This window comes from Heterodontus francisci, unplaced genomic scaffold, assembly GCF_036365525.1.
Source record: "Heterodontus francisci isolate sHetFra1 unplaced genomic scaffold, sHetFra1.hap1 HAP1_SCAFFOLD_52, whole genome shotgun sequence".
Classification (NCBI taxonomy): Eukaryota; Metazoa; Chordata; class Chondrichthyes; order Heterodontiformes; family Heterodontidae; genus Heterodontus; species Heterodontus francisci.
The window spans coordinates 3,897,861-3,907,424 of NW_027141175.1; positions in this window are offsets into that span (position 1 = coordinate 3,897,861).

Here is a 9,564-nt window from a genome sequence, read left to right on the forward strand (position 1 = left end):
TTACTATTTAAAGAACGAGGTGCTAATGAGGAAGTGGAGACCTCCTTACAGACCTGCGGATGAAGAGTGGACAGTGCTTCATCAGATACGGATGCCGCTGAGGTACCTTAAAGAAATATTCAGAATGGCCCACGAACTTCCAATGACTGGACATGTCGGTATATGAATAATCGAACCCCGCATAAGACAGCATCTTCACTGGCCACAACTCAATAAAGATGTGGTGGAGTTCTGTAAAACTGGTCACATGTGCCAAGTTGTGGGGAAGCCCCAAGCTGCAATAAAACCTTCACCCCTAATTCCCATACCAGCTTTTGGGGAACCCTTCAGCAGAATGCTAGTGGATTGTGTGGGACACCTGCTGAAAACAAAACGGGATGACCAGTACCTTCTCACCATTATGGATGTGGTGACCCGATTCCCAGAGGCCATTATCCCGAAGAACTATCTCTGCCAAGGTAGTGGTGGAGGGGCTAACCCAATTCTTTACCCGATATGGGCTGCCTGCTGAGATCCAGATGGAACAGGGCACACATTTTGTATCAAGTATTTTTGAAAAGGGAATCTGGACATAACCCAGTGCAAGTCCTCAGCCTACCATCCACAGTCACAAGGGGCTTTGGAGCGGCACCACCAGACCCCAAAGACAATGATCAGGCCATACTGCTATGAGTAACCCCATGACTGGGACAAAGGGCTGGGATTTCTCCTGTTGGTTACCAGGGACTTATCCAATGATTCCACTGGCTTTATTCTCTTTCAATTAGTTTATGGACACGAGATGAGAGGTCCTCTTAAACTAATCAAGAAAAAGTTTTTTCGGGCAGAGGGATCAAACTTCCATGTTAGACTACATTTCCTTGCTCTGGGAGTGGCTCACGAGAGACTGTGCCTTGGCTCAGTAACGCCTAAAGACCTCCCAGGCAGCTATGAAAAGGTAATCAGACTGAAATGCCGAGGCTGGAACATTTCAGGACAGAGACCATGTATTGTTACTACTCCCAATGCAGGGTGAATCCCTAAAAGCCCCCAGTTCAGTGGTCCATATCGAGTGGCAAAAGGAATAGTTAGGTAAATTATTTACTTGACACCCCAGACCAAAGGAAAAAAGCAAAGGCTTTGGAGGGGACAGACATGCACAGATCTGTCAGACAGTCAAAAGGGGAGGCTTGAAAAGGACAGTGAGGACAGGTTAGAAGAGGGCCATGAGGAATCTTAACTGGAATCCCCTAGTCTCCGATTAGCCAACCCAGAAATGTTAGATAAATTAGACCACACGCTCTCCTCTTTAAATACAACCCAAAAAAGGCACCCTAAAAAGTCTGCTAACAGCATTTACATAAAGCTGCAAGGGAAAGGTAAGTTCCAAAAAAGGCAAGCCGATGGTGAGGGAGATGCCTCACCTAGTCGAAGTGCCGCAGTAGAGTGAAGTGAAAGCTGGACAGACACTTGCGAGCACTAATGTCCCAGAGGACATAGGGCAGATCAGAAAAAAATGATGCTCTCTATAGTAAAGGGAAAAGCGAGGGCGAAATACCCTAAAGTAAACAGCATTTGTGTACCTCATCAGAAGCTAAATGTGAGGTCAGTGTGGATCTTCCCACTGAAGAACACAATGATCAGGTCCCAAACCGAAAGCTAAACAAACCCAATCAAAAAACCAATTTATTACACATTGTCAGTTTAGGGAGGAAGTTTAGACAGGAACCTGAATGGTGAAAGTTTCATTGCAGGAGAGAAAAAAAAGGTCGAACCCGTCACATCATCATCCCAGACAAAACACCAAAAAATTAAATCAACACAACTGTAATAGACAATGTCAGCTGCAGTAATTCTAAGATTAATGTTTGAATTTGAGAAGTGATTATTGAGAATGAATGTGTGTTTCCTTCTATTTCTTCTCTCAATTCTGTAATTAAATATTCCTATTATCATATTTCTTTCCATGTGCTGCAGCGGTGTCAAGATAACACAATATGCCCAATGAGAAATTTTAATTCATCGATTAGACACTTACAGTAATCTTTTAATGGAAAAAATCCTGCAGCTAACCTTGAAAAAAATGGCAGCCAAGATGGCCACCGCAATTGGCATCTGAAACACCTTTTCACATTCCAGAGGCAACAGGAGACACATGTCTGATGAGCCTGGACCCAAAACATTGGCTTTCTCTAGTTACTGAATTAACTACGATGACATTCATTAACACGGTATGCAAGGACATCCTGACAAATTGACTTTAAAAGAGCAAACTCCTCCAAGTGTAAATACTGGTATCCTGAAACCTGGGGAGATAGAAGTTCCTAACTTTGAATCTCTTAATAAGTGTCCAGCAAATACAATGAGGCAGTCAGGAGACCTTCTGTCATCTATGTGAAAGCTGGGAGTTGCCCCTGGACAAAGACAGACAAGCCAGTGATTCAAACTGTGCAGAAGCAGAAGGGCTGTGTCCCCCTCTCCCTCTCCCAATTTCTCTGTCCAGATAACTTCACAAGTTTGAAAACCACGTGCGGCTGTGAGCCCTCCAAGCCTACAGATTACTACAGACAGATACACCAGGGGAAGAAAGCCACCCACAAGTCTGCCTCCAAGAAAACCCTGAGCCACGTGGGTCAGCCACAAAGGGCACTTTGACCATCCAAAGACTTCAAGAATATAACTTCAGACAGAAGACCACCGAATCATCCAACCTCACAGAATCAGTATTTTTTAAAAATGTATTTAGGACTCCAATCCAATCACAAATGTACTTCTCACTCTGTAATCTATTTCCATGTGATTCTCGTGTGAGTGTGTGCGTAAATGTGTGGTGTATTTTTTATGGTTTTATTTAGATACGGTTTAGATTGCTAAGTATAATAAACTCACCTCTTTCCTGTTTAAACTCTAGAGAACCTGTCCGATTGGTTCCTTCACCATCACACCAACGGGAAAAGGGAAAATACTCACTGAGATGGTTACCACATCCGCTCTTTAGAAAGGACAAACCCTATTGCGGTCAAATAAGAGGAAGGACAAGAGGAGAGACTGTGAACCCTCCTCACCTGGCTGTAACAATAGGCAGGGTTGGAGATGGAGAGAACACGGGAATTAAGTCAGCTCAGCATTAAATTGCAGAGGTTGTTAACATCCTGGTTCAGCCTCAGACAATGGCCAGCGAGGGGGATGCAGATCATGGATGGGGAATATAATTTGCGACAGAAGCTGAAGACAATGGTTTCAGTCTGCTCACGATATAAATTACGAGAACACTAAATCATTGAAATATGGCTTATGAATCTAATAGTTGGATACAGAGACTTACCAGGGACACCAATAATAGCGAGGATGGGATAATAAATCGATTGAATCATCTTCAGAGCACAAAAGATCCGCTCTTCTAATGTTATCCAGTAATAATCTGCAGTGAGCCAGTAAAACCAATAGGAGAAACTCCTGCTGTCTATTGCAGTAACATTCCAATCTATTGTTCTCAGATTCTGACCCATTGTTGTAACATTCCAATCTATTGTTCTCAGATTCTGACCCATTGTTGTAACATTCCAATCTATTGTTCTCAGATTCTGACCCATTGTTGTAACATTCCAATCTATTGTTCTCAGACTCTGACCCATTGTTGTAACATTCCAATCTATTGCTCTCAGAGTCTGACCCATTGTTGTAACATTGCAATCTATTGTTCTCAGATTCTGATCTATCCTCTCCCTCTCTCTGGAGCTGCTGATCTCTGTTATGTTCCCGCTGACATTATGGGATAATACATTGAAATGAGCCCCTTATTAATAGACGATGGAAAGACTCCCAGTGACACAATTAGGGTCCATGGAGACGGACATTAACTACAGTCACTGAACAAACAGGTTCAGTTAACTCATTACAATCTAAACGTTTTTGTACCACAATAAAGTAGAACATTTATTTGGTATGGATAGGATATCTGAGGTTTAATGAGGAAAGGAATTGTGGAAACACAGCGGCACTGGCCAAAGTCTGCGAATCCTCCTTTGATATGGGATTGGTGACAGAGGACTGGAAGGCTGTAAATGTTACACCCTATTTAAAAAGAGGAGAGGTTGGACAAACCCTGTAACTACTGACCAGTTAGTCTAATGTTGATAGTTGGAAACTTCTGGAGTCCGTAACCCAGCACAAAGTATTTCTTGCCTGTAAAATCATGGTTAATAAATGACAAGCAGCATAGATAAGTTGATGGAAAATCATTTTCTAATCTTGATCGAGTTCGTTCAGGACGTAACCGTGAGTGTTAATGAGAATAGCGTGTTTCGTGTAATGGAATCAGAGAATCATTGTCGGGTTAAGGCACAGAAAGAGGCCAGTTGGAACGTTATTGCTGTGCCAGCTGATAAACGATCCACTATTCTAATCCCACCATCCAGCATTTGGCCAATAACCCTGCAGATTGTGGCACCTGAGCTGCATGTCCAGACTCCTTCTGAATGGGTTGAGTGTCCCTGCCTCAACTACCCTTTCAGGCAGTGAGTTTCAGACTCACACCAAAGCAGGGGACCCAGTCCTGAGCCTTGTGGAACGCCGCTGGAAACATCCCTCCTGACTCTAAAATACCCGTCAACAATTACCCTTTGTTTCCTGCCACTGAGCCAATTTCCTATTTCTGGGTGAACAGGTGTTTCCTCAACTCCCCTCTAATCTTTCCATCAATCATTTTAAATCTATGCCCCCTCATCACTGATCTCTCTGCTAATGTGATTAGACCCTTCACCTCCACTCTATCCAGGCCCCTAAAAATATATACATTTCAATCAGATCTCCCCTCAGCCTTCTCTGTTCCAAGAAGAACAACCCCAGCCTATCCAATCATTCCACATAGCTGCATTTTTCCAGTCCTGGCAACATCCTCGTAAAACACCTCTATGCCCTCTCTATTGCAATTATATCCTTTCAGTAATGAGGTGACCAGAACGGCACAAAACACTCAAGTTATGGTCTACCCAAAGAGTTATACAGTTCCAGTATAACCTCCCTGCTTTTGTATTCTATACCTCAGCTAATAAAGGGAAGGATTCCGTATGCCTTCTTAACCACCTAATCAACCTGTCCTGCTACTTCGGGGATCTGTGGACATTGACTCCAAAGTTCCCTCACTTCCTCTACACTTCCCAGTATTTTCCCATTAATCGTGCATCCCTTTGCTTTGTTTGAACTCCTCAATTTGCATCGCCTCATTCTTAATCAGGTGGAATCCCATTTGCCACTTTTCTGCCATCGATATCTTCCTGCAACCTACAGCAATCCTCCTCGCTATCTACCACACGGCAAATATGTGTGTCATCTACAAACCTCTTGATCATGCTTCTACATTTACGTCCAAGTCATTAATATATACCACAAAAAGCAGGGGACTCAGTCCTGATCCCTGTGGAACACCATTGGAAACAGTCCGAAGGTCTGTCTGAAACAGTCCGGGGTTCCGAAGAAGGGTCACTGACCCGAAACGTTAACTCTCCTTCTCTTTCCACAGATGCTGCCAGACCTGCTGAGTGATTCCAGCATTTGTTGTTTTTGTTTCAAATTTCCAGCATCCGCAGTATTTTGCTTTTATTATATTGGAAACAGTCCTCCAGTCAATAAAACACCCATCAACAATTGCCCTTTGTTTCCTGCCAATGAGCCAATTTTGTATCAACCTTGCTTTATTTCCCTGGATTCCATGGGATTTTATTTTTTTTAACTAGTCTGCCATGTGGGACCTTGTCAAAAGCCTTGCTTAAATCCATGTAGACCACATGAACTGCACTACCCTCATCTATCTTCCTTGTTACTTCTTCAAAAAATTCAATCAAGTTGGTCAAACTAGAGCATCCCTTAACAAATCCATGCTGACTGTCCTTGATGAGCCTGTGCCTTTCGAAGAGACAGTTTATCCTGTCTCTCAGAATAGATTCCAATAATTTGCCCACTACTGAGGTTAGACTGACTGGCCTGTAATTTTTCATTCTAACCCTGGGGTCCTTTATAAACAGAGGTTCAATGTTAACAGTACTCCAATCCTCTGGCGCCACACCTGTACCCAGTGAGGACTGGAAAATGATGGTCAGACCCTCTGTTATTTCTTCTCTTGCTTCTTTGAACAGCATAGGATGCATTTTATCTGGATCTGGTGACTTATCAACTTTCAAGGATGCTAATCCCATTAATACCTCCTCTCTCCCTAAGTATATCATATCACATACTTCATATTCCTCCTTCTTAGCTACAATATCTGCATCATACCCCTCTTTTGTAACGTGAAACACGAAGTATTCATTAAGAACCATACCAACATCTTCCCCCCCTGCACATGCATATGCAATTATGTATATACACTTATGTTTACAGACTTTCGAAAGGCTTGTGATCAAATGGCATTTCATAGACCTGTTATGAAAATGGAACACATGGATTAATGTGACAGTTATAGTGTGGATATGACACTGACTCAGGGACAGAAGGCAGAGAGAAGTAGTGAACAGACATTGTTCAGACTGGTGGAGGAGGGGGAGTATACAGTGCAATTTCTCAGGGGTCAGTATTAGAACCAGTACTCTTCCTGACATACAGATAAATAGATGCATGACAAAGACTTACGTGTGAAGAGCAGAGTCTCAACATTTGCATAAGCCAGGAAAATTATAAATGTAGTAACCAGTGTGAAGGATAGTAGCTGCTTCAGGAGGACATGGACAGTCAGATGGTGAAATGAGAATACACATGGTGAATGAAATTTAACACATAGAATTGGGGAAGTGATTATTTTGTGAGGGAGAATAAGGGGAGTGAATAGAAACTAAACTGCACCATTTAAAAGATGATACCGGAGCAGGGTGCATATGTACACAAATCTTCAATGGTGGCCGGATAAGTTCTGAAGATTTTAAAAAGGCATCCGGGATCCTTAGCTTTATAACTAGAAGCAAAGAATTTAAAAAACCACAAGAACATTCTGCTAAGACTAGAAATGAATGTTTGAGCCTCAGCTGAGATATTGTGTCCAATTCTGGACACCACACTTGATGAAGGATTCCAAGGCCTTGGAGATGGTACCTAGGTGTTACACTAGAATGGTAACAGGGATGAGGGACTTCAGTTATGTGGAGAGAAGCTGGGATTGTTCTCCGTAGAGCAGAGAAGCTAAAAGGGAGAGTTAATAGAGGGGCTGAAAATAATGATGTGTTTTGCTAGAATAAATAAAGAGAAGCTGGTTTCACTGGATGAAGGGTCAGTAACCAGAGAAAACAGTTTAATGTTGATTAACAAACAAACAGAGGAGAGATGAGCAGATTTTCATTTCTTTACACAGCTAATGTTTATGATTTGGAATGCAGTTCCTGAAAGGGTTGTGGAAGCAGATTTAACAGAAACTTTCAGTCTGGAATTGGATCAATACTAACAGGGTGATTTACTGGACTGGGAGAAAAGAACAGGGGAGAGGAATCATTGAAAATGTCCTTCAAAGAGCTGGAACTGGTACGATTTGTTAAATAGTCTCCTCCTGTGCGGTGTGATTCTCTGACTGTCTGATAACAGAAACCATTGAGTACGTATCTCATGTGTGCAATTGACATTCAGCAGTTTTTAATCCCGAGATTAATTGTTACTTGTTTTCTGATGAAGACAACAGCAGAAAGACAAATACAAGGGGCTGGTGAGGTAAATTGTGTTGACAATGTGTTTATTGGGTTATGATGTCTCTCTTTGATCACAGACCTCGCCTGGTTTCAATCCGTCAATTACAAACTCGTTGCTTTTATTCCTATTTTATTTCCTGTTTATTTGTTCTCAGGATATGGGTGATACTGACAAGGCCAGCATTTCTTCCCCATCCCTGGCTACCATGAGAAAATTGCGATTCTTGAACCACTGCAGTCCCTGTGGTTCTAACAAACAAAATAACATTTAGTATTTTGATGAGGCAGTTTCATCACTGGACAGTTCAGAATGAGTTAGGTTTGAACATGAGGATGAGAGTTTTAAAATCAAGATGCTGCCAGAGCAGGGGCCAATGTAGGTCAACGAGCACGGGAGTGATGGATGAACGGGACTTGCTTTGAGTTTAGATACAGGCAGCAGAGTTTTAGATGAACAAATATTTGTGGCAGAATCAGTACAGGTTAGATGCAGAGTAAAGCTGACTCTACACTGTGCCCATCAAACACTGCCATGAAAGGTACAGCACGGCTAAGATACAGAATAAAGCTCACTCTACACTGTCCCCCATTAAGTACTCCCAGGACAGGTACAGCACTGGGGTTGGCTGCTGCCTAATTGGAGGTGCTGAGTAGTTAACGAGGTTCAGCTGACTGTGGCTGTGTGAAGAGGCTGGAAGCTGTGTGACTGCTGCAAGAAGGAGAAACTGAGATTGAAGGAAAGGTTTTTCCACATTGTCAACAGGAGTCTGGGGAAAGAGGAGGGGAGAGCAGCTAATTAGATAGCTATTTCTAAGAGACAGTACTGACACAATGGGCCGAAAAGCCTCCTTCTGTGCTGCACCAATCTCTAATTCGATGAACAAGAGACAGAGAGTGAAGTGAGTGAGGGACAGAGAGAAAAAACGTGAAAGAGGGAAAGGTCAATAGGAAGTGCGAAAAAATCGTGTTTGCATCACTTTTTCAGCAGAGGAGTCATGATTTGCCCGTCCCCGTTCCTGTTGAGACAGGTGACACACAAACATCCTGCTGCCTCCTCATTTCCATGCATTCTACGTACACCACAAAGCGACCAGCGCTGCTGTCTGTCTGCAAGCTTAACAGGGGCCTAACTGTTTGTGAGGCTGGCTCGTGTTTCAGCCAGGCTTCAGCTCTTCAAGGCAGTCTGTCCCTCTTAACGGGAAGTTGCACTGAATCACAGGAGGCTGCTGTTGCTGATTGGGAATGCTGCAATCGGAGACAAGGCAAATGTAATACTACGACAGAGAGAGGGCTCTGTTGTTCACGGATGTGATGCTGGAGGCCTTAGCCATGGTGGGTGACAGGCGGAGAGAGGCCATGTTTCCCTGGGGTGGGCTGGAGACCCTCCAGGAACGCCCTCCGAATGGAATGGGAGCAGGTGGCCAGGGAGATCAATGCAAGAAGTCTGGCCCCGAGGACTTGGCAGCAGAGCCAGAAGAAGTTTAATGAGTTTACACGGGTCACACAATGTCAGTGAATTCATCTTCACATGGCTTCTCCTACCCCCAACATCACCAACCTCTCACACTGCTCAATGTACCACACCCCCATCACTCACCCATCAGTAGTCCCTAACACTCAGGACTCACACCTAACATTCACATACTCCATCTCACCTTCACACACATTCGACTTATACCAGCTTCACACCCAACCCTCACTGCCTCCACGTTCCTGCAGCTATTCAACTGTGCCAAGGACATCACCCAAACACAGTGCAACACAATCACTGACATTCTGCCCTCTCTCTTACAGAACATGGTGGCCGACAATCACAGGGAGCAGCAGTGAACCGGCGGGGACCAGGCAGACGTTCATCCCCTGAGCCTGAGGGAGGAGATGGTTCTTCACATCATGGGACCGGCTGTGACAGAGCCCA